The following is a 27,703-nucleotide window of genomic DNA, read 5'->3' on the forward strand; positions in this document are numbered from 1 at the left end:
ATCCCTTTTTTGACAACAAAAAGTTAGCAGATTGGGGGAAAACTGAGAGGTGTTTTTGTTTAAGTAAAAGAAGGCTGACCGACTTATGAACTGGGATCCTTAGAGTTGTTGGTGAATTTATCTAAGTACCACGATTAATACCAGGAACCCAGTGAGAGATTAATAAATGTTTGACAAAGATGATGAACGCAGCTCCCTTCCACAAGGCTCCAGATCTAAAGGAAAGGGGGATGTATTCATTCCCTGTGGCTTTTGACCAGGGATCAAACCCAGGCCCCCTGCATTGGGAGCACAGAATCCTACCCACTGGACTACCAGGGAAGTCCCAAAATAATATTTTTGATATATTGAGTTAAATAAAATATATTATTAAAAGTTATGTCACCTACTTCTTTTTACTTTTTTTAATGTGACCATTAGAAAATTTGAAATTACATATGTGGCTTGCATTTGTAGCTTGCATTATATTTCTGCTGTCAAGTTCTGGTCTAGAGCATTGTGAATTCTGAGGCTGGGATGAGGCTCTAGGGGAAATTGACAACTCTAATGTAAGCCCAGTTCCTTTCACCTGCTCCAGCACTGCCCTAGGTGAGGAACTTGTCTCTTCCATTGCAGTAATCAATGCAGAAACCTCCCAACTACTCTCTTTGCCTTCACTCTCACTTCCAATCCTTGCCCATGGAACTGCCACAGACATCTTTCTACCCTGTTTTTTTTTTGAAGTATAGTTGATTTACAATGTTGTGCCAATCTCTGCTGTACAGCAAAGTGACTCAGTTATACGCATAGAGACATTCTTTTTTTGTATTAGTTTCCGTTATGTTTTATCACAGAGTATTGAATATAGTTCCCTGGTGCTATATATTAGAACCTTCTTGTTTATCCATTATAAATGTAATAGTTTGCATCTACCAACCCCACCGCAGACATCTTTCTGAAGCACACCTCTGACCATACTTTAAAAGCTGTGGTGCTGCACATCACCAACAGAAGACAGTCTTAAATTAGTCTGGTGGATAAGGCCTCTACAATCTGTACTCAGTATTCATTACTAGGCATCCCAATGCAGGTCATGCTGAACTACTCATTTTTTCCTGAATGTAATAACGACAGCCAACACATTGAGAGTTTACTGTGTGCTGGTGATTCATTTAATCATCACAAACAACTCTTTAGGATAGATGCTATTATTATCCCCATTTCACTGAAAAAGCAGTTGAAGTACTAAGAGAGTAAGTAACAGTCATGGGGATATAACTTGTAAGTGGCAGAACTGGAATTTAAACCAAGCAATCTATCCCAGAGTCTGTGTTTTTAACCACTGCACTATTGCCCTTTGATTTTGACTATCCTGTTCCCTCTTTCTCACCTTGTCAGTCCAGCACACATGTATGCAGGCTTTAATACCCAGATCAACTGTCACATACCCTATGAAACTTCATCACTCCCACAGGAAATTAGATACTTTCTTCTCGCAGCAAACAGGTGTCACATTCCTTTATTATTGCACTCAAGTTGGATTCTACTGCCCTCTTGCCATCTAGATAACATTGGCTCATACCTCCAGTTTTTCAGGCAATGGGAATCCAAAACCTTTCCCCCCATATTTCTGTGCATGAAGACTTTCATGCTCACAACCAACTCAACCTCTGGCCTCCTGCTACTGTGTGTGTTGTCTTTGTTCCTGACAGCCCCAACCCAAACAGGAACCCAGACTGTGTCTCCAATTTTATAAAAATGTCCCTCCCTTAAAGCATTTGTACTTACAGCAACTTACTGAATCTATTGGCATCCTAGTGAAGAATTCCATTGCACTATTCTGAGAAAGAAATGACAATTTTCTAATATTTATATCTGTCCTTAAAATTCATTTTAGACACCAAAGGACTACTGATAGTCTCTTTAAGTATCTAAGCTTTTGTTATCTTGTTGGTGTCCTTTTCCTCCCACTTCTGTGCTTAGCCATCGATTCACTCACCTCAAGCTCCCCAACTCCCACCACATTTTTAAAGGAGGAATTCACATTTTCTCATGCAGAAGAGCTTTTGTTTGTTTGTTTTTCACTTTTAGGATATCTTCTATCTGAAGGAACTTAGTAATTTGTCTAATGCAGTTCACTCTCTGAGAGAAACTTGGGTAACAGCTGTTAAAATAATAAAAATTTCACTGCACTAGAGAAGTAGTATTTCCTTATACTTCTGCCTCACATGCCCTGTTTGATTGTATGTCTCCAGAACCAAAGTAGATGTCCAGTAATTATTTGTTGTTGGACTAATGGTTTGTTAATTAGAGGTATCTTCCTGGAAAACCAGGTGCCCTCTTAATAAATGCAAACCTAAAGTTTTTTGTGATCACTGGTTCTACAGAGAGCAGAATTCCCACTCTATAGGACATCCTTCTTTAAGACTAAGAGAGGTTGAGACACATGTGGTTCCTGAACACTGTAGGGCTTCTCTTCCCCAGGTGGGGATGACAACAACCACATTGCTGAGGAAGTAAACTGCTCAAATTGTGATCTTCTTTCCCTCAAACTCAAAGGCTGTAGTTCCTAAGGTCAGCAAATGTTAATGAAAACTAGTTTGTGTGGCCCCATCTTAATAGCTGAAACACTCGCTTCTGTTGAGAATATTTAAGCAGATTTCTTCAAAGATATATTTACTATGAGATGTTTATAAATACAGAAAATTACAAAGAATGATACATCAAAAACTCATTTAACCACCATCTGGATTTCTTAAATGTTATTATTTTTGCCATGATTTACCCAGATCTCTTTTTAAAGGAGATAGAGCATTACAAATAGAGCTGAACCTTTATTGTAGCTTTACCTAATTATAACCACAATCATAGAAATTATTATTGTCCTTCTTGTCCATGTTTTCTACTTAATGACAGTAATGTTATGTGTATATTTACATTAGTGGTATAATATTAAATATGTTGTTTTTATTGTAATTTTTCACTCAAGTTTATGCTTTCAAGATGTATGTGTGTTACATATATAGTCTTAGTTCATCCTTTTTAACTGCTGTACAATAAATATTTTACTATATGAATATAATAAGTTTTATATATCCATTTTCCTAGTGTTTGACATTTAGGTTGTTTACATAATTTTGCTACTACAAACAATGTTTTCTATATTTGTGTATGTCTGTGCACACGTAAAAGTTTTTGTCCAAGTTATGTATACAGTTTCTTTACTATCTGTATATCAGTTTTTTCCTTAAAATGCATTACAAATGTCTTCAAGCTCGTGGCATCTGTTTCAACTTTGTTTATTGTTTCTTTTGTTTTATAGAATGTTTAATGTATATTTAATGTATGATTTTTAACGTTTCAAATATTTTCTTTTATGGTTTGTGCCTGTTGTGTCACATTCACAAAATCTTACCCTACTTCAACATCATAAAGATATTCTCCTACATTTTCATCTGAAAGTTATAAACTTTACTTCTCATGTTTAGTGAATGTAGAATTTATTTCTGTGTATGCTGTGTGGTTAGGTTGCAATTTTTTCCCATTTAGAGATGAAATTTCCTAGCACCATTTACGATGTAATACTCCCTCGTCCACAATGCTTTTAATGTCATCTCTGTCATATTATCAAGTTCCCAGAATGTGGCTGTTCCCAGTTCCTTAATTTGGTCTATTGGCATGGTGAGTCCACTCTCCTTTTCATTCTTACCCCCATCCTGCAAAAGCTAAGCCCCACTCCTCTCCAGTCACATGCAGGTCACATTTACATGCATTTTGAAATAATATGTGTACCTCAGCTTTCTATATGTGTTCTTTGGCAGTGACATGATAATATTTTTCAAATTTTCTATATCCTTACTAAATTTTTATTTATTATTTTTTAAGAGAAGTATATTAAAATCTCCTTCTATAATTTTGGATTAATTTCTCCTTATAATTATTTTTCTTATTGAGGCTAAATATTTAGATGCATACAGATTCTGAGTTTAATATATTACTAGTAAATTATTCCTTTTATTATTAAATAATAACTTCATCCCTGGTGATATTTTTTTGCCTTAAATTCTATTTAAATATAATATTAATTTAATATAACTTTAAACATTAGTATAATAATTTAATATATAATATAATTTAATATTATGTTTTAATATCTATTTTAATATTAATATTGTAATGTCTCTTTTTTTGCTCACTAATTGCCTGCATATTTTTTTTATCCTTCTGCTTTCTTATGCTTTGACCCATACTTCCTTTGTACCTTTTTTTATTTCTTTTCTTTTTCCTTCCTTTGCTTTTAAAAATTATTTTTCTTTTACTAAATTCTTGAGCCGAACATTTTTTCACTCTTCTTTATAGTGGGCATGGTACTTCTGTTGGCCAGGCTGCTCTCTCTTCTTTCAGAAAAAGCATCCACCTTCTTTGTGAGAGCTTCTTATCTTCCCCTACCCCTCTCTAGAAGTGTTCTGAATCGGAGCTAGAATGAACCTACTTCTCTAGTGGTTGAGATTGGCCAAAAGGCAGGAATCTGGCTCAAGCTAGGTCAGAGATCTGTTCAGGATTATTCAAACTGGAGCTGAAAGAAATGTTTAAGGGGAGATTGGGATAGAATAGGAAGTGACTTGGAGGGAGCCTTTTCCTCTATGATGGGAAAGGTGAAAACTTGATGCAACATCTGCCACTCCATGAAGAAATTCACTGTGCAGTAGGAGAGAATGAAGCTGACACACAGATGGAAACAGAGACAGTACAAGGACAGGGAGAATCCTGGGAAAACTGGCTCCTCCCCAGCAAGGTTCATTCTTCCCATTTGTGGATCAATAAATATTTCTCATAGTTCCAGCTAGTTCAAGTTGGATTCGCTTTCATCCAAAAGACTCCTGAATAATATTTATTTGAATGAGGAAAAATATAAGTATGTGACTGGGAGTATGAATACAGCTTTTGCTGAATCCTTTAACTTTTGCTATAAACTGTTCCCATTACTGTTAATTTCCAAATTATTTGATCAAGAGTGACTTTTAGGAGAATGGTTTTCCCCCCAAATGTATAGAGTTTCCTCTGTTTTTGTTGTTTAAAATTTATGCCATTAGTTTCCAGTATTGTTACCTTGTAGATAATGAATATAGTCCACACAAGTTTGTTTTGTTTTGTTTTGTTTTTGCGGCACGCGGGCTTCTCACTGTTGTTGTGGCCTCTCCCATTGCGGAGCACAGGCTCCGGACGCGCAGGCTCAGCGGTCATGGCTCAGGGGCCCAGCCGCTCTGCGGCATGTGGGATCTTCCTGGACCGGGGCACGAACCCGTGTCCCCTGCATTGGCAGGCGGACTCTTAACCACTGCGCCATCAGGGAAGCCCCACACAAGTTATTTTTATTTAGTATATATTGGGATTTATATTTGGTATATATTGAGATTTTCATTATGGTCTGAAATGAGATCATTTTTTGTAAATGTCCCATAGGTGTATTTTTTGACGGCAGGACACAAATTTAAATTGATAACTTTTAATAATATTAATAATAAGAATATTATTAGTTCATTAATAAGATTGCTTTATTAATTAGATATTTAGTAATATTTAAAAGTATTCTTATTTTTAGTTTACTTAATCCATCAACTTCTACTAGTGTGTATTAAACTCATTCACTATTATTGTGTTTCTGGTGATTTCTAATAGTATATATATATAAATTTTTGTTGTATGATTTATTTTTACATGTGTTTTTTGGTTATATTTCAATATTGTTAAGTTCAAAACCTCTTCATGACTGTAATATCTATCTTGTTTATTTACAGATTATCAACAACATAAAATGACTTGTGTTCCATCTGATGTTTTTGAAGTTAATTTTTATTTGTCTAAAATAGATAATGTCAAATCAATTAATTTTCATTTATAATTGCCTGATAAATTTTTCCCCTTCAGTTATGTGTAATGGCTCTTTATCATTTTGTTTTTAGTTATATGTAATGGTTAATTTTATGTGTCAACTTAACTGGACCACAGTGTCCAGATATTTGGTCAAACAGTATTCCAGATATTTCTGTGAGGGTGTTTTTTGAATGAGAGTAACATTTAAATCAATGAGGGTAAAGCAGATTGCCCTTCATAATGCAGGTGGACCGCATCCAATCACCTGAAGGCCTTAATAGAACAAAACTGCCCTTCCCTGAGCAAGAAGGAATTAGGCCAGCAGATGGCCTCCAGGCTAGTACTGCAACACGGGCTCTTCCCTGGGACTCCAGTCTGCCAGCTTACCCAGACTAGACCACCAAGCTTCCACAAGAACATGAGCCAATTCTTTACAATAAATCAATCTATCTCCATCTCTCTACCTATCTAGGGGCACAGCATAATGATTTGACCTACATACATCATTTAAAGATTATCACAATAGGTTTTGTGAACATCTATCATCTCATATAGTTACAAAATTAAAGAAAGAGACAACAAATTTTTTTGTTTTGTGAATTCAGGATTACTCTCTTATCTTTCATATATAATATACAGCAGTGTTAATTGTATTTATCATGTTGTATATTATATCTCCAGTACTTATTTATCTTATAAATGGAAGTTTGTACCTTTTGACTGCTTTCATCCTACTCGCTCTCTCCCCAACCTCTCCTCTGGCACCTATAAATCTGATCTCTTTTTCAATTAGTTTGTCTGCTTGTATTTGAAGTATAATTAACCTACAACACTATGTTAGTTCCTGTTACAGATATTTCTATAACTTTCAAAATGATCACCACAAGCAACTATATACCAATAAAATGGACAACCTGGAAGAAATGGACAAATTCTTAGAGAGGCACAAACTTCGAAGATTGACTTAGGAAGAAATAGAAAATATGAACAGACCAATCACAAGTAATGAAATTGAAACTGTGACTAAAAATCTTCTAACAAATTAAAGTCCAGGACCAGATGACTTCACAGGCAAATTCTATCAAATATTTAGAGAAGAGTTAACACCTACCCTTCTCAAACTCTTCCACAAAATTGCAGAGGGAGGAGCACTCCCAACCTCGTTCTGCAAGGCCACCATCACCCTGATAACAAACCAGACAAAGATATCACAAAAAAAGAAAATTACAAATATCACTGATGAACATAGATGCAAAAATCCTCAAGAGAATACTGGCAAACCAAATCCAACAACACATTAATAGGATCATGCACCCTGATCCAGTGGAATTTATCCCAGAGATGCAAGGATTCTTTAATATGTGCAAATCAATCAGTGTGATACACCACCTTAACAAACTGAAGAATAAAAACCATATGATCATCTCAATAGATTCAGAAAAAGCTTTTGACAAAATTCAACACCAATTTATGATAAAAAACTCTCCAGAAAATGGGCATAGAGGGAACCTACCTCAACATAATAAAGGCCATATACGACAAACCCACAGCAACTATCATTCTCAATGGTGAAAAACTGAAAACATTTCCTCTAAGATCAGGAGCAAGACAAGGATGTCCACTCTTGCCACTATTATTCAACATAGTTTTGGAAGTCTTAGCCACAGCAATCAGAGAAGAAAAAGAAATAAAAGGAATCCAAATTGGAAAATAAGAAGTAATATTATCACTGTTTCAGATTTCATGATACTATACATAGAAACTCCTAAAGATGCCACCAGAAAACTACTAGAGCTAATCAATAAATTCAGTAAAGTTGCAGAATACAAAATTAGTGCACAGAAATCTCTTGCATTCCTATACATGAACAACAAACGATCAGAAAGAAAGATTAAGGAAACAATCCCATTTACCACTGAAAAAAGAAAAGAATAAAATACCTAGGAATAAACCTACCTAAAGAGGCAAAAGACCTGTACTCAGAAAACTATAAGACACTGATTAAAGAAATCAAAGATGACACAAACATATGGAGAGATGTACCATGTTCTTGGATTGGAAGAATCAACATTGTGAAAATTACTATACTACCCAAAGCAATCTACAGATTCCATGCAATCCCTCTGAAATTACAAATGACATTTTCCACAGAATTAGAACAAAAAATTGTACAATTTGTATGGAAACACAAAAGATGCTGAAGAGCCAAAGCAATCTTGAGAAAGAAAAATGGAGCTGGAGGAATCAGGCACCCTGACTTTAGATGACACTACAAAGCTACAGTAATTAAAACAGTATGGTACTGGCATAAAAACAGAAATATAGATCAATGGAACAGGATAGAAAGCCCAGAGATAAACTCACACACCTATGGTCACCTAATCTTTGACAAAGGAGGCAAGAATATACAATGGGGAAAAGACAGTCTCTTCAATAAGTGGTGCTGGGAAAACTGGATAGCTACATGTAAAAGAATGAAGTTAGAACACTCCCTAACACCATACACAAAAATAAACTCAAAATGAATTAAAGACCTAAATGTAAGACCAGACACTATAAAACTATTAGAGAAAAACATAGGAAGAGCACTCTTTGACATAAATCACAGCAAGATCTTTTTTGGCCCATATCCTAGCGTAATGAAAATAAAAACATAAATTAGAAAAATGGGACCTAATGAAGCTTAAAAGCTTTTGCACAGCAAGGGAAACTATAAACAAGATGAAAAGACAACCGTCAGAATGGAAAAAAATATTTGCAAATGAAGCAACGGACAAGGGATTAATCTCCAAAATGTACAAACAGCTCAGGCAGCTCAATAACAAACAAAAAAACCATCAAAAAGTGGGCAGAAGACCTAATTAGACATTTCTCCAAAGAAGACACGCAGACGGCCAAGAGGCACATGAAAAGATGCTCAACATCACTAATTATTAGAGAAACGAAAATCAAAACTACAATGAGGTATCACCTCACACAGGTCAGAATGGCCATCATAAAAATATCTACAAACAATAAATTCTGGAGAGGGTGTGGAGAAAAGGGAATTCTCTTACACCATTGGTATGAATGTAAATTGATGCAGACACTATGGAGAACAGAAGAGCTGTTCCTTAAAAAACTAAAAATAGAACTACCATATGACCTAATAATACCACTCCTGGGCACATATCTGGAGAAAACCATAATTCAGAAAGTATATCCACCCCAATGTTCATAGCAGCATTATTTACAATAACCAGGACATGGAAGCAACCTAAATGTCCATCAAGAGAGGAATGGATAAAGAAGATCTGGTACATATATACAATGGAATATCACTCAGCCATAAAAAAGAATGAAATTGTGTCACTTGCAGAGATGTGGATGGACCTAGAGATTGTCATACAGAGCAAAGTAAGTCAGAAAGAGAAAAAGGAATATCGTATATTAACACATATATGTAGAATCTAGAAAAATGGTATAGATGATCTTATTTGCAAAGCAGAAATAGAGACGCAGACGTAGAGAACAAACATATGGATACCAAGGCAGGGAGGGGGAGTGAGATGGATTAGGAGATTGGGATTGACATATATACACTTCTATGTATAAAATAGATAACTAAGGGGAACAGACTGTATAGCACAGAGAACTCTACTCAATGCTCTGTGGTGACCAAATGGGAAGGAAATCCAAGGAAGAGTGGATATATGTATATATGTGGCTGATTCACTTTGCTGTACAGCAGAAATTAACACAACATTGTAAAGCAACTACACTCCAATAAAAAAAAATAAAAAGAAAAAATATCACCATGATAAGTTTAGTTACAATATGTCATCAGACAAAGTTATTACATAGTTATTGACTATATTCCCCACACTGTACATTATGGTACTGGCACAAAAACAGACACCTAGATCAATGGAACAGAATAGAGAGCCCAGAAGTGAACACACATGGATATGTGCAATTAATCTACAATAAACTAGGCAAGGATATACAATGAGGAAATGAAAGCCTGTTCAGTAAATGGTGTTGGAAAAACTGGACAGCTATATGCAAAAGAATGAAACTGGACTACTCTCTCACACCATGCACAAATTAAATCCAAAATGGATTAAAGACTTAAGCATAAAACCTGAAACCATAAAACTTCTGGAAGAAAACATAGATAGTAAGCTCTTTGATATCAGTCTTAGTAATATTTTTTTGGATATGTCTTCTCAGGCAAGGGAAAACAAAAGCAAAACTAAACAAGTGGGATGACATCAAACTAAAAAGCCTTTGCACAGTGAAGGAAAATCAACAAAACAAAAAGGCCACTTACTGAATGGGAGAAGATATTTGCAAACGATATATCTGATTAGGGATTAATACCCCCAAAATACAAAGAATTCATAAAACTCAACATCAAAAAATCCCAACCTCATTAAAAAATGGGCAGAGGATTTGAATAGATATTTTTCCAAAGAAGACATTCAGATGGCCAACAGGCACATGAAAAGATGCTCAATGTCACTAATCATCAGGGAAATGCAAATCAAAACCACAGTGAGCTATCACCTCACACCTGTTGGAATGGCTATTATCAAAAAGACAATAAATAACAAGTGTTGGCAAAGATGTAGAGCAAAGGGAACCCTCATGCACTTGGCAGGACTGTAAATTGGTACAGCCAATTTGGGAAATATTATGGACATTCCTCAAAAAATTAAAAATAAAACTATCCTATGATCCAGCAATTCCACTTCTGGGTATTTATCTGAAGAAAAGATATACACACCCTGTGTTTATTGCAGCATTATTTACAGTAGCCAAGATATGGAAGCAACCTAAGTGCCCATCAATAGATGAATGGATAAAGAAGATGTACATACTGTAATACAATGAAATATTACTTTGCCATGAAAAAGAATGAAATAATGCCATTTGCAGCAATGGATAGAACTAGAGGGTACTATACTAAGTGAAATAAGTCAGACAGACAAAGACAAATACCACGTGATTTCACTTATATGTGTCATCTAAAGAAACAAAACAAATGAACAAACATAATAAAACAGAAAGAGAGTTATAGATACAGAGAATGCACAGGTGATTGCCAGAGGGGATGGAGCGAGGGGGAGGAAAGAAATAGGTAAGGGAGAGTAAGAGGTACAAAATTCTAGTAGCCTATATATCTCTAAGTATCAATGTTTAAGACTCAAAGATTGTTTCTGCTGTATAATAAAGTGAATCAGCTATATGTATTCATATATCCTCATATCCCCTCCCTCCTATGTCTCCCTCCCACCCTCCCTATCCCACCCCTCTAGGTCATCATAAAGCACTGAGCTGATCTCCCTGTGCTATGCAGCTGCTTCCCACTAGCTATCTATTTTACATTTGGTAGTGTATACATGTCAATGCTACTCTCTCACTTCATCTCCCCTCCCCCCTCATGTCCTCAAGTCTATTCTCTACATCTGCATCTTTATTCCCCCCTCATGTCCTCAAGTCTATTCTCTACATCTGCATCTTTATTCCTGTCCTGCAATTGTAAATAATTGTAAAGCAATTATACTCCTATAAAGATGTTTAAAAGAAACCTCAAATATTGAAACAGTACCTTGTCTAATACCCCAGAAAACTCTCCACATGTCCCATTCTAGTCACAGTCCAAAAATAACTCCATCCAGAGTTTTCTTATAATCACTTTCTTGCATGCCTTTAGGATTTTCTCACCCAAGTGTGCATCCTTTGGTCTTGTCCACCATCTGTCTTTTAAGTCTTTTTAAACTTCATTTTCCCCCTTCATTCTTTATTTTCCTTACAATTAACGTGTTGAAGAACCAAAGATTTTAAACTATAGAGTTTCCCATAGCCTGTTTTTGCTGATCACATACTCATGGAGCAGTTCAACGTGTTTTCGATCCTTTGTGTCTCCTGCATGTGAGCAGAGATCCAGAGACAAATTCAATCCCATTAGTAAGAAAATCGGAGGCATGTAATGTCTGATTTCTCTCCTCTTATGATAATAGCCATTGATGATCAGCATTATAGGCTGAAGTATGATAACATTAAATTCTAACATTTTGTTTTCATTTATTAGCTGAAGTAATTTTATAAGAAGGTGTTTCCCCTCATCCACCATTTGATTACTCTGTAATACAGTTCATACAGAGAAACAGTTCATAGAGGATAAACTCTTGATTCTTTTATTTTATTCACCCAGTTTTCAAGTTAATGAATTTGTTCCCTGTCATGCTCAGCAGGTGACCAATTGGTTTGTCAAAAAATAGTCCATGGATTTAAAAATATTAGATGGGTTTTGATCTATTACAATTTTTGTCTTTAATAAAACTTAATTTTCTATGCTAATTATCTCTCAATAAAGTGGTTTTAAAAAGCTCAAAATGTTCTAATTTTGACTAGTAGGATTCTCTTCTAATTAGCTATGAAAGTTTGTTTTTTTTTACATTCTACTAATCTTTGACAGTTTTCATGCTGTTTAGCATGATACATAAAATAATTTTATATTTAATTATATCTATATGTTTTACATATATTAAAATACTTTTTAAGATCATATTGGTATTTCTAATTCAAATTTAAATCTACAAGACTTTAGTTTAACCTCTTCTATATAACATCTGTATCTCCTTTACTCCACTCTGAGAATCCTAGTTCTCAAAGACACAAGTGATGATAGAATTAAAATATCGCACACTCATTTGCTTTATCCACACTTCACTTACAACAGTCTTAGAATAACAACTTAATATTACCACCACCAATTATAATTCCTGAAAACAGTTAAAAATTTTGTTTGCATGTATTCTCCTCCATTTTTTAAATGATTGGATTATATCTGTATTTTCAGCTAATTTAGCTATTGCATATTATAATTTCTTCCTTTTAAACCTCATTTAGTCTTATTTCTTCAAGTAAATAGACGTTTAATATTTACAAGTCTTTACGTCAAGGTTTCACTAGACATGTTGCTTGTCTGACGCTTGTTTACTGGTAAATTCCTTAGTAAAATCTCATGGGAACAATATTTCCTGAGTTCTTGAACATTGATAACAGTTTCTGTATCCTTTATATTTGAAAGCCAATTTTCTTGGACATAAAATTCTTGGCTCATATTTTCTTTCTTTGACTATCTTAAATATGTTACTTCATTTTTTTCTGACACAAGTGTTAGTGTCAAAAAGTCCAGTGATAATCTAGTTTCATTTCCCTTGTAAGTTACTTGCTATTTTTGCCTAGATACTGAAAGAACTTTTTTTTTTTTTATCTGAAATGTTCAATAATTCTACTAGAATGTATCTTGGTCGTTCCTCTTAAGTATACAATGTACTCTTGCAAAATGTTATTTAAAATATTATTTTATTTCAGCAAAATATCCTTGAATTATAGCCCTCATTATTTTTCTCTTCCTTTCCTTCCCTTCATCAGAGACACCTATTATCAGCATTTTGGATCTTCTTTTCCAATCTTCAATATTTACCATTTTCTCTCAACCTTTTTATTGTCTCTTTCCTCCTCTTGATTTTGATGGTTCCTCCTTTTCATGTTTTATTTCACCTTAGACATTTGTTGTGTTTATTCATTCTTATTTTCCTTCTACTTTAGTCATTTCTAAAATGTTTTTCCTATGTTTTTAATTCTTTAGTGAATCTGTCATCTCATTTCTTAGGTTTTCTAATTAGTATTAATGTTATTCTTTCATGCCAGTATCACTTTCTTAATCCTTTTGGTTTGTTTTGAAAGAACCCATTACAGTTTTATCTGTTTTTTGAACATGGCTCTCTGGCATGCTTTCTTTGTCTGTGGGATGTTATTCTACTTTTTAATCTCTTTTTTTTCCTATAATAACTTTGCATGGAATTTGGCCTCAGTACTTTTCTGTTGCTTATTTTCATGTGAATTTAGTTTTTCTGAACTTTTAGAAGGAAGCTTGGTTCAGAGGGCTCTTCTAGCTGCACGAAACAACCTCTTCTATTGTTTTTGTATAGTATTTTAAAATACGGTGGCTCACTTTTTAAATACTCCCGGGCTCTATTGCCTCTACATTTCTCCTCCCTACAGTTTCTCCTTGGTGTGGAGACCTAGCCTAAAAGGAGTCCTAGTGGGTCTGTTTTGAGGTTACATGAGATACCCTCCTTCACCCACTTTAGACTTACAGTGAGCCTCTTCCACTCCTCCATTACCATGGTGGCAAAAACCTTCCCAATTTATCTACTTTCTTAAATCAACTGACTTAGCCTCCCTGTGAATGACTTGGGCTATGCATTCTCCCACTCACAGATCCCTCTGCTCTCTAGCACAGATGTAGATAACATACAATCTGTGGCTATGATGGTTTATTACCACTCACTTATATTTGGTTTTTGGAGATATCTTGTCACCTAGTTTTTCTGTAAATTATTTCCATGAATTTTGCTTTTCTATCTACATACTCTATTTTTATGTGCGGATTCATGAAGATTCAAAAGCTATGCAGCCACCACCAAAGCTATCATTTCTGATATCCCCATTCTTGAGATTTTATTCTTATACTCACTTGATAAGCTCAAACACATCTTCTATTAGTGTTTGTGGGTGTTTATTTCTGGAAGATACATAAATGATTTATTTTCTGAGCTCTTTCTTACCTTGGAATTTCTTTCTTATGTGACAATTTGCTGAGTACAGAATGCTTGAAACTCAACCATTTCCTTTTAAGTCCTGTATTCAGTGTTTCACCGTCCCCTAGTTTTGTTTTTTTGGCCATGCCATGTGGCATGCGGGATCTTAGTTCCCTGACCAGGGATCAAACCCATGTCCCCTGCATTGGGAGCATGGAGTCTTAACCACTGGGCAGCCAGGGAAATCCCGTGCCCTCTAGCATTTAGTATTGCAAAACAGAAATTCAATACCAGGCCTCTTTCTTCTTTCCTTTTATTTTAAAGCAATTTTTGTGTTGTTGTTGTTGTTTATTTCATAGTGAGATGTTTGCCTAATTTAAAAACCATACTAGAGTACATCCAAATCAGCTTTGTCAAAACTGCAGTAGTGCATATAACCCTGCTTGTATGGAAAGATTTTTCAATATATATGAGGGAAGAATAGCTTTAACAGAACCAATTTCCAGATGCTCAGCTTATACATGTAAATTTTCCTAAAACTGATCTACCTAGGAAAAGACATACTGTCAAGACATCATGAGGTTTTTCTTCCTTTTCATAATTGCCTTTCTCCCACTTTAGGAAAGAAACAAATCTCTCACTCATCCAAATCTTAATAAGGTGTTGTGGCAGTTTTTTAAAATGGCTACAAGTTCATCAACACTCCTTTCATAGAGAGGTGGAGTCTTTATCTCCTCCTTTTAGATCTGGGCTAGATTATGACTCTATTTGACCAATAGAGTACAACAGAAGGGATGACTTCCAGGGCTAGGTCATAAAAGACAATGAAGCTTCTGTTTTGTTTGCTGGAATACTTGCCCTGGCCCTTAGTCCTATAAGAATTCTCACTGCTCTGGCCATGATGTTGTAGCCCAAGCCACATGGAGAGGCTACATGTGAGCCGTCTGATGGATGGTTTCAACGGAGCTCAGCCTTTAGTCATCCAGCCCAGCACTGAACATAGAAGTCAAGGAAATTCCAGATAATTCCAGTCCCAAGCCTTAGAGTCATCCAAACCTTTGGTTCTTCTCATCTGAAGACCCAGACATCATGGAGGAGAAATAAGACCTTACTACACATTGATCAAATTCCTTATCCACAGAATTTGTAAACACAACAAAGTGGTTGTTTTATGTCTCTGAGTTTGAGGGAAGTTATGCAGCAATAGTAACTGAAACAGGCTCATTGGCCTAGGGTTTAAAAACCTCCAGGGTGACAGGGCGAGAGAGAGGCATGGACATATATACACTAACAAACGTAAGGTAGATACCTAGTGGGAAGCAACCGCATGACAAAGGGATATCGGCTTGGTGCTTTGTGACCACCTGGAGGGGTGGGATAGGGAGGGTGGGAGGGAGGGAGACGCAAGAGGGAAGAGATATGGGAACATATGTATATGTATAACTGATTCACTTTGTTATAAAGCAGAAACTAACACATCATTGTAAAGCAATTATACCCCAACAAAGATGTTTAAAAAATAAAATAAAAAAATAAAAACCTCCAGGGTGACAAAGGGACAGTTTGAGATACTGGTGTAGATGTTGATAAAGGAAAGCACTCGAATTACTGGGTAGCACATAGTGTTGCATGTCATATGGTTTCTGATTTTTTGCCTTCAACAAAATTATGAGAAGATATTATGGATTTATCAGATCCTAGATAATTCAAGTAAGTTTTGATGGTTGGTAGTTATGTGACTTTGAGTGTATAAGACAGCAGGGATTGAAAGCATACATGACATTGCTATAACAAAAATTCTTTTATTCCTATTTGTGCAAACAAGAGTTCTCCTTGTTTTCATCTATACAAATAAAGATGGAATGGATACTGAATCATTTATCATTCTAAAAATAAGCAACAGTCATCCATGATCATATGAACTGATTGACAAAAAGATAAATAGCCTTAACCATCTCTTTAAGAACTGCATTCCCATAAAATCATACTCCATATGTGATACTTCATATATGATACTGTTAAAATGTGTGATACATTTATATTATTTTGATCAGTTGGAAACCAACAATTTAATGACAGCTCAAACTAGAAAAAAATTTGTGTAACTTTCAGAGCCTGTGGTTATAGAAAAATTTTTAATGTTTACATTTAAATATATATTCATATTCCTGGTGTTGAAAATATGAAGTTCGATTAAAAAAATCCATGTGTAAATTATGTTATATTAATATAAACCCTATAGAGAAAGGAAAAGTGAAATGAAAATGGGAGGAAATACTTTAAATTTTCACCTGTTAAAGATGAGCATGTTCAACGATTTTTTAAAAGAAGATAACGGTCATTATAGAAATAATTAAGCCATTTAGAGTACATTGGACACAATTTAAATGATGACATATCTTTGTTTTGAAATACCAACGTTCATAATGCTGTATAAAGTAGATCCTTTGCAACTGTTTAAATTTATGATATCAAGTTAAAAATGTATGAAGCATCTAAATTTCTTTACTACCTTTATCTCATTGAGCCTTTTAAATCTCTTCCTACAGCCTAAGCAGCTCTCTTTTCATCTTAGTCTATTGTCTCATCATCTTTTCTTTCCTCTTTTGTTTGATAGAGGACACATTTTTGAGAATTTTATTGAGAACACAAAACAGATGCTTTCAAAAGTGTACTTTGGATCCCTTTAGTTAACTGTTTTTATCTTACACAAATTTTTGTCTTTTTATCTTTAATGAACAATTTACCATTTCTTATATTACATAATATTTTCACAAGGTATTTGTTGACTTTTTTCCTTTGTTGATTCACGTGCCTCTGATTGTCCACTTCCTCCTCAGAAGTGTGATTGCATTGCCTGTGAATGTAGGCAGTAGAAGTAGTTGGGAATTCCCAATGTATTTCTTCCCAACCTTGCTATATCTTTAAGAATTCTATATGTGATTAGGTTAATGCAAATTCTTCCTACAGAATAGAAGACCTTGACCAGTATTCCTGCTGACATTATTAGAATATTTCATTGCTTTCGATAATTCTAATGAATGTTCCTATAATAAAGCAAATTGGGAATTATTAACCAGTCACCCTGGTAATCTTCAAGTTAGGGATGAGAAGCTTTCAAATGTTTATAACAATGTGCCCATTCTTGTTTGCATAGAGTCATAAGGGGAATGGAGTGTGTTGAGAATGTGCCATGTTGACCACACTTTATAAAGATGGAAACAGCAGAGAGCAGTAACTCACAAGTGACAGGAAGAGGTGTGTGGCAATGAATCCCAGCTCACAGTTCAATGAAAATCAGCATACTCTAAGATGCTGATCTTTGATTCGAGCATTTTCTCAGCCCAGCTGCTGCCTAAGAACATTTAATTAGAAGAAACACAATACTCTTCAAGCCATGATGTTGGCTAACATCCATTTGTATCTGGTTCTTACTAAGGCCTATATTTAATGCCATCAGAGCTCACTCTGGGGAGAGTGTGAGCCTAACCTCTTAGGGCCAAAAATATCCCCCAGGCACAAACACAAATGTGGGTTCCATTCCACACTAAGTTGAGGAAACATTATTTTCCTATAATCAGCAAAGTTGTAAGGAAAACAAGCACTAAAAAGCAGTTCTCCAAATAGTGTTGAGCTGTGTACACAACACCTATGGTATTTTCTGCTCAGTCTTTCCTGGATCCACAGGGCTATCAAGGGAACTTCCATCTAAGTGCAGTATGACCCCCACCTTGCACCGAGTCAACTGACCCAGAGGTGGGCACCAGATCCCAGTGAGGCCCATCTAGTGTCCCATCTCTCCTGCTACAGCAGGTTGTTCTGAGGTGAGCACCCGTATCAAGCTGTGTCAGCAAGTCCCACACTGCACATTTGGACTTGGGACAGAAGGAGTTAGATCAGTCTCTTCTCATTGGTGAAGAGGGAAACTCATGCCACTGTTTTTGCCCCATGGAGAAAGCCAAGCAGTAGCATGAGGGGTTGTTCCAGTTGTAAAGGGGTCCCATCTGCATCCCGGCCATTTCTATAGCTGGAGTCTTCAATTCTTCCTTAAATTCCCTGAGAGAACCAAGAATGTTTAAAATAAATCCCCTTTTTTTAAATTAAAATGGTTTGAATTTGGTGTCTGGATTTGCAAACAGTGGATTCCTGATTTTAAAAATAAGATTTATCAAACCTGACTGCCACCGAGTGACCGTCTTTATTTTTATGAACTAGAAAAGTGTATCATTCCTCTCAGTCATTGAAACATTCCTCTTTCCCATTCCTTATAGGTTTATTTTTTGCTACACTTGGGGTTAGAAAATCCTTTTTCCAAAATGGCTTCTTGTGAACAGTGATTGCTCTGAGGGTTTATCTAGATAGGACTGTTTCCATATGCACAGTGTTTGATTGATACATGCGGTAAAATATCCAGCACTGTGACTTTTACTGCCAAAATTCTCTTAGAAATGGAAACCAGAACAGCTTTTTTTTAAGATAGGCCATATGCCAAGATTTTTTTCTTCATTTAAGGAAGAATATAGGAAGTAAAATAAATGAAAGAGAAACAAGTCACGGCCCCAAGAATTATGCACTGCTACGCAGCAGTTGCTCCACAGGGACAGAGCACAAGGCCACCACACAGCATGAGTAAGGTTCACCAGGAAGCTGAGGCATCACCGTCCCTGCCCCAAAGGTGGAGGCTATGAGAATGAGCTTCTCTGTAATGAGAGGAGATGCTGTGTGTGTGCATGTGTGTATGTGTTCAGTCTCTCAATCAATTGGAATTATAAATAAAAAAGAGAAATTTCTCCCAGGAGATGCATCTACAATTATTAGAGGCTAATGAAGGCAGTGTGGAGGGGGAGTGGTGATCTCACTGTCATAAACAGTCAGCCATATCCAGCTTTGGCATAGCTCCTCTTCGATCTTGTTGTCTTGCCTTTTCAGCCTCCATTCTCAATTCAAGTTCAATGTCACTCACATGCACACATGCTACGGGAAAGGAATCCTCTCCTGTGGATTCTTTCATGTTCACAGGAACTCCTGCTGGAAATGTGGTTCTCTTGAAAGGCATACACATGAACACAATGGAGGTGGCCATTCGTCCCACGCTTTCTGAAATATACCAGGTGCTGAGATTTCCATCTCCATCTTGCATTTGAAGATAGATGTAATTAAAGCTTTCCTCCTACTCTCCCATACACGAGTGCTGTTTAGCTCTTATTGTCTGAGAGTTTCTTACATACACCTGGAAATAAATATCAGTCCCTGGATACACAGCCATGAAGCCTATGCACCAAGATCTCAGACCCATTCCCCACTTTTTTCATTTCTTCTGTTCATCCAGAAGATGCTGCTCTTGCTGCAGATGTTGACTGCAACTTCTAGCAGGTGGAATTAATTAATTGTCAATTTGGTCAAAACAAGCAGCCTTACTGTATTTGCTTTAGATTCTTCTCCTCTGTGGTTATTTACAGCAGAGGAAACCATGAAATTAGGCATTGAGGAGCAGTTATTCTATAAAAATGGACAGCCACAGGGCTTCCCTGGTGGCGCAGTGGTTGAGAGTCCGCATGACGATGCAGGGGACACGGGTTCATGCCCCGGTCTGGGAAGATCCTGCATGCCGCGGAGCGGCTGGGCCCGTGAGCCATGGCCGCTGAGCCTGCGCGTCCAGAGCCTGTGCTCCTCAATGCGAGAGGCCAACAGAGAGAGGCCCGCGTACCACACACAAAAAAAAAAAAAAAAAAAAAAAAAGGACAGCCACAGCAACATGTGGGACACAACAGAAGTTTGGCTTTGTCAATTACAGGACTAGAACTCAGGAGCTGAGCCCCATTGCCCAATAAGTGTTTGGGGTAAGTTATCAGAGCATGCCCAGGAATCATATCAGGAAAATGCCTTCTGAAATTTGTTGGTCTGTGGTTCTTTGTCCAAAAAGTTCCTACGTACAAGACCCAGAACAAGAGGACACAGATGACTGGCAAGGGAAAATCTTAAAGGAGTTCTTCTTTTGCCAGACTCTTCAGTTCTGGTTGTTAAATGAAAGAGAAGATGAACAGGGCTGTATCGGTTTTAGACTCTCTATAGGATCCAGCAAAATTGCAGATGTGGTACATGTGCCCACAGGGCATTTGAGACAGGGCATTGTCTCAAATGACAATGAGACAGGGCATTGAGACAGGTTTTGTCTGGTTCTATGAAGCAGGTATTACCCTAATACCAAAACCAGACAAACCAGACAATACCAAAATCTCAGGTCAAGCTGAGATTTCACTTAGAAAAGGTCTTTATCACCCATTATTAAAAACACCAGACAATATGATGAACACGTTGGCCTGGTTGAAATTCCTTTTGAAGAGCTCGAATCTTCTAGGAACAAAGTTCATGGTCCTATCAACCAGTACTGCAAAATTGCAAGTATTTGAGAATCAAGTTGGAACATAGGAATTCAGTTCCAAGAACTTTTCTTATGAAGAAGGACAGGCTGTATGTGGCACATGCTCTATGGCAGCAGCTACTCCTATGCACTGATTACAAGCGTGCATACCAGCAGCTAACCCTGGAAACCCCACACTTCCTTCAGGTAAAGCAACATGCATGGGGACAGGTTAGTCACAGTTAAGACTTATTCAGGGCTCCTTAATGAGCAGAGCTTAGGGCGAGGGAAACCTAATCAGGCTTCAGCTCTATGGTCTGGAGCACATCATTTATTCCTCTGACACTATTTCCTTAAACATAAAAGGAGGGGATTGAATTAAATAATCTCTAAGGGCTCTTTCTGGGAGGAAAAATTAAGATATTCAATTATATAGTAGATTTCAGGGAACTCAGTAGCATATAAAGTTTTTTAAAAAATTACTTCTGTGATAAATGACATACTTGGAACATTATTTGTTCAATAATCAGGTGCTGGACAGCAGACAGCATACTCCTATTATTTTCTCTCGAGTCTTAAAAAGTGATGTGGCAGAGATGACCATTTTGTGAGCTAAGTCCATTATTGAAAATATGACATGTATTTTAGACACCCCTGCTTATGACAAGGTACATTTTGGTCACATCTCTTAAACTGGTTCTTAGTCAGAAAAAAAAATTATTTGAGCTCAAAATGAAGGATATTACAAAGATTAATTAGATATTATAGCAACTTTAAGTGAAGTCAGTGCCTTAGGGATTAGGAGGTGAGTATTTAAATACATAATGTGACCACTGAATCATTTGTGCCCATGAGAACTATATGAGTATAAATTGCAGGCAGGCTTCTGCATATGTTTGACAACAAAAACACAAGTGCTAAATTCACACTAAGTTTGGGCTTTTAAAAGAAATTCAAGACTGATTTAGAAAGAATGAAAGAAACTACTACTTAATAATTATTAAAAGTAGAGACACAATAAATGAAAACAAAAAATGTTCTTTGAAAAGATCAATAGTTCTTTGATAAGCCTCTAGCCAGACTAAGGAAGGAAAAAGAGAGAAGACACAAATTACTAATAACAGAGATGTAAGAGGAGACATCACTATAGATCCCACAGAAATTAAATAATAATAAAGAAATACTATTAACTACCCTATCTCCAGAAATTAGATAACCTAGATGAAGTGGACCAATTCCTTAAAAGACACAATCTAAAACTCACACAAGGGAAAACAGACTGAACAGGCCTATATCGATTAAAAAAATTGAACCAATAATTAATAACCTTCCCAAACTGAAAGTACCATGCCCAGATGTGTTTCCTAGTGAATTCTGACAAACATTTATGGAGGAAATTATACTAAATCTCTTTCAGAGAATAGAAGCAGAAGGAATACTTCCTAACTCATTCTATGAAGCAGGTATTACCCTAATACCAAAACCAGACAAAGACATTACAAGGAAGGAAAGCTACAGCCCTCATAAATATGATGCAAAAATTTTCAATGAAATATTAACAAATCGAATCCAATAATAAATAAAAAGAATTACACACCACAACGAAGTGAGATTACATATTTTTACAGTTGTGTGACTGAGGTTCCATTTTCTTATTGGCTAGGTACATACCTATAGGCCACCTGCAATTCCTTCTTATGTGACCATCTCACAACAACATGGCAGCTTATGTCTTCAAACTCACAAGGAGAATTTTTTAATTTTAAATTCTCCACAAGAACTTTTTAATTGACTAAAATTAACTACTATATCAATTAACTAAAATAACTATTAACTAAGTTAATTTAGTTTACTTTTTTAATTTTACTTAATCATGGGAGTGGCAGATTCTATTGTCTAGAAGCAAGTGCCAGGTCCCACCTACACTCAAGGAGAGGGGATTGTACAAGGTGTAACACCAGCAGGAGGAAATCATGGCACCCTTTACCTCTGCTTCTCTTTGATTTTGCACTGGAGGTCTTAACCAAAGCAATAAGAAACTAAAAAGAAATAAGAAGCATAGGGATTAGAAAAATAAAAATAAGATAACCATAATTCGCAGAAAACATATTTATATTTAAAACTCAAAGCAATTGATAAGCAAGTTATCAGATTTAATAAGAGAGCTGAGTAAGGGAGCTAGATATAGAATGACATATAAAAATCAATTGCATTTCTTTATACCAATATCTAACTGTTAGTAAACATTAGTCAAAAAACATACGGAGTACAGAGGTAACTTTAAGATAACAATAAGCTACCTACAGAAAAAAAAAGTCGAAAAAATGGTGTACACAAACTATATGGAGAAAATTAGAAAACTATTGGAAAACATTAAGGAAGCCTGAAATAAGTGGAATACCATGTTCAAAGACAGGAAGATCCAATATTGTAAAATTATAAATCTCCCAAATAGTTAATCTATAAGATCAATGGAACATCGATCAAAATTCAACATATTTGTGTATGTGTGGATGTGTGTGAGTCTCTGATATGTGGATACATTTCTTAAGCTGTCCTCTCTCAAGGAAAAGGACCAGAATAACCAAGATAATTTTTAAGAGCAAGATAGGAACATTTGTTCTATCTAATATAAAGCTTTAACATAAAGTTATAATTATGATATTTTTATTATATCTATATTATTATAAAATTACATTTATTTATTAATTTTGTGTTAAATTTGTTGTTGTAAAATTATGTTTGTGAATTAAGTGTGTTTTTACTGTGAAAATGGACACACCAAAGGACCAGAATAGAAAACCCAGAAATAGACCATAAATAATACATGGATTGCAGATCATTGGAGCTGAGCCAATGTTATAAGGGGAAAAAATATAAAACGGTATTCTTAGCACATGCAGTGCACAAAAGTAAATTCAAGATCTAACCAATGGTGTACCTAACACCTAAATGTGAAGAGCAATTTTTTTTTTTATTTTTGGAAGAAAATATAATGTCTTTATTACTTGCAGTAGGGTGATATAAAAATACTTTAAATTAAATTTTCAGACTTCTGTCTAACAAAAGACATCGCAGACAAAGTTAAAGGACAAATTACATTCTGGGAAAAGATATTCGCAACAAAGAATTGCTTCCAGATAATTTGGGGTGAGGTAGAGGGTAGAATTGACAGATGTGGAGGTGGACTGGTTCTGAAGCACAAGGAAGAGGGCTAAGTAAAATCTATCTCAATTTTCCAGTTGAAGCAACTCAGATTTGTTCCTCCCACTTCTACACTCTATTGTAGAACTTGTATGATAATATTATTGTTTGCTTATGAGTCTGTCTTCCTCACTAGACTTGGCGTCTTTTAATCTAAGACTCGAGATTTTTAATCCACAGCCTCAATAACAAAAGGGCTACAGTTCTGGAGCCTGAGTTTCTGCCTGGCTCAATCATTTGTTGGCTGTGGGAGCTTATGCAGGTTATTTCATTGCCGTGGCCCCAGTTTGCTCACTTGTGTGATGATGGAAATAATAATAATAAAGTCTTTTGAGTCATATAATGACTCAACGGTCATTATATCAAATGAGTTAATACACATAAAGCATTTAGAAAAATGCCTTGACACAAGCATTTGTGGAGCGAATTAACCATACAAGTAACAAGGGCAAACTTTTCTTTACATCTCCCTGAAGGAAGTTAAACTGCACAATTTCAATGGCATTTCACCCACAGCGCAAAACAAATAAGTACCTGACAAATATTTCTTTTCTTTCTTCCATTCCCAAAATCACCAAAATCACGAAAGATGACAAAGATGATACAAGGTTTTTTCAGAATTTTGAGGAAGAAGTAATAAATAGTGGGGATGGTACCTGGAGTTAGCTAAACTGTAAGGTAAGAGCACACTCCTCCCAACTGCCAATGCTAAACAAGGCTTTTGACTCCAAAGGCAAGGAGTTAAGGTCCAACTACAAAGTTAGAGAGAAGATCGCCCTCATTTCTGAAAACAACTAAGTTTGAGGGTTTCCCAAAACCATCCTCAGATTCCATAATTCACTAGAAAGACTCACAGCTCGCTGAACGCGACGGCAGCTCTATAGGTTGCTGTTATCTCCTCCAGTGGACCCGGGGCTGCGCTCCAGCAACCATGTCTAAGGGACCTGCAGTTGGCATTGATCTTGGCACCACCTATTCTTGTGTGGGTGTCTTCCAGCACGGAAAGGTGGAAATAATTGCCAATGATCAGGGGAACCGAACTACACCTAGCTATATTGCCTTTACTGATACCGAATGATTGATCCGTGATGTTGCAAACAATCAAGTTGCAATGAATCCCACCAACACGGTGTGGGGTTTGATGCCAAACCCCTCATTGGACGAAGATTTGATGATGCTGTTGTCCAGTCTGATATGAAGCATTGGCCCTTCATAGTGGTGAATGATGCAGGCAGGCCTAAGGTTCAAGAAGAATACAAGGGAGAGACAAAAGGTTTTTATCCAGAGGAGGTGTCATCCATGGTTTTGACAAAGATGAAGGAAATAGCAGAAGCCTACCTTGGGAAGACTGTTACCAATGCTGTTGTCACAGTACCCGTTTACTTTAATGATTCTCAGCGTCAGGCTACCAAAGATGCTGGAACTATTGCTGGGCTCAATGTACTTAGAATCAAGGAACAGACTGCTGCTGCTATTGCCTATGGCTTAGACAAAAATGTTGGAGCAGAAAGAAATGTCCTGATCTTTGATTTAGGTGGTGGCACTTTTGATGTGTCAATCCTCACTATTGAGAATGGAATGTTTGAGGTCAAATCTACAGCTGGAGATACCCACTTACGTGGAGAAGACTTTGACAACTGGATGGTCAACCATCTTATTGCAGAATTCAAGCGCAAGCACGAGAAGGACATCAGTGAGAACAAGAGGGCTGTCCGTCACCTTCGTACTGCTTGTAAGCGTGCTAAGCACACTCTCTCTTCCAACACCCAGGCCAGTATTGAGATTGATTCCCTCTTTGAAGGAATCGACTTCTACATCTTAATTACCTGTGCCTGATTTGAAGAACTGAATGCCGACCTGTTCCGTGATACTGGACCCTGTGGAGAAAGCCCTTCGGGATGCCAGGCTAGACAAGTCTCAGATCCATGATATTGTCCTGGTGGGTGGTTCAACCCGCATCCCCAAGATTCAGAAACTTCTACAGGATTTCTTCAATGGGAAAGAACTGAATAAGAGCATCAACCCTGATGAGGCTGTTGCTTATGGTGCAGCTCTCCAGGCAGCCATTCTATCTGGAGACAAATCTGAAAATGTTCAAGATTTGCTGCTGTTGGATGTCACTCCTCTTTCCCTTGGAACTGAAACTGCTGGTGGAGTCATGACTGTCCTCATCAAACGCAACACCACCATTCCCACCAAGCAGACGCAGACCTTCACAACCTACTCGGACAACCAGCCTGGTGTACTCATTCAGGTTTATGAAGGTGAGCATGCCATGACAAAAGATAACAACCTGCTTGGCGAGTTTGAACTCACAGGCTTACCGCCTGCCGCCCGTGGTGTTCCTCAGATTGAAGTCACTTTTGATATTGATGCCAATGTCATCCTCAATGTCTCTGCTGTGGATGAGAACACAGGAAAAGAGAATAGGATTGCCATCACTAATGACAAGGGCCGTTTGAGCAAAGAAGACATTGAACGTATGGTTCAGGAAGCAGAGAAGTATAAAGCTGAAGATGAGAAGCAACGGGATAAGGTGTCTTCGAAGAATTCTCTAGAATCCTATGCTTTCAGCATGAAAGCTACTGTTGTGGATGAGAAACTTCAAGACAAGATTAATGATGAGGACAAACAGAAGATTCTTGATAAGTGTAATGAAATAATCAACTGACTTGATAAGAACCAGACTGCAGAGAAGGAAGAATTTGAACATCAGCAGAAGGAGCTGGAAAAAGTCTGCAACCCCATTATTACCAAGCTGTACCAGAGCGCAGGAGGCATGCCAGGAGGAATGCCAGGAGGAATGCCCGGGGGCTTCCCTGGTGGTGGAGCTCCACCGTCTGGTGGTGCCTCCTCTGGGCCCACCATTGAAGAGGTTGATTAAGCCAGCCTAGCATAGGTTTAGCATTGTTCCACACAACATTAAAGGACCCAAATTTGTAGCAAATTCCATGGCAGTTTTAAAGTTGAGCTGCTGTAGTAAACTGGACATTCTTGATACTTGAACATGGAATGTGTGCACAGGGAAAGGAAATAACATTGCACTTTACAAGCACTGTATTGTAAATGGAAAATGCAATGTCTTAAATAAAACTGTATTTAAAATGGACACCATAAAAAAAAAGACTCACAAGCTCAATGAAAGCTATTATATCCACAGTTGCATTTACTACAGGGAAAGAATACATTAAAATCAGCCAAAAGAAGAGCTGCATATGGCAGAGTCTAGGAGAGTCCCAATTGTGACATTTCCATTGTCCTCAGGAGGTCCCAGTATTGCTGTGTGACAATACTCACTGAGTGGTGCCACCCCTGGAAGCTCAGCTGAACCTCTGTGTCCAGAACTGTATTGAGGCTTCATTACATAAGCATAGTTGATTGATTGATTGATTGATTGATTGCCCACATGGATAAAGTCAATCTCTAGGTCCACTGATACCATATCACCCAAAGTCCCCACCCTAAACCATGAGTTGATCTTTCTGGTGTGGCCAGCCCCTTCTCCAAGACTATTAAGTATGGCCAGGTGAAGGAGGAGGAAAGTAGGAGGAGGAAGAGGGATGGGATGGAAGGGGAGAGAAGAGGACAGGACAGGACAGGAAGCTTTCTTGTGAAAAGAAAAGGGATTCATTCCCCAAGCTCATGACCACCACGCAGTAAGCTTTTGTATACTTCACAACCACCCCAT

At 36.9% G+C, this 27,703-nt stretch overlaps 1 pseudogene; it reads left to right on the forward strand.

Annotated features, from left to right (window-relative positions):
* Positions 1-24,893: 24,893 nt before the first annotated feature.
* Positions 24,894-27,103, forward strand: LOC132413150 (heat shock cognate 71 kDa protein pseudogene; annotated as a pseudogene).
* The last annotated feature ends 600 nt before the right edge of the window (positions 27,104-27,703 follow it).

Source organism: Delphinus delphis, chromosome 17 (genome assembly GCF_949987515.2).
Source record: "Delphinus delphis chromosome 17, mDelDel1.2, whole genome shotgun sequence".
NCBI classification, from domain to species: Eukaryota; Metazoa; Chordata; class Mammalia; order Artiodactyla; family Delphinidae; genus Delphinus; species Delphinus delphis.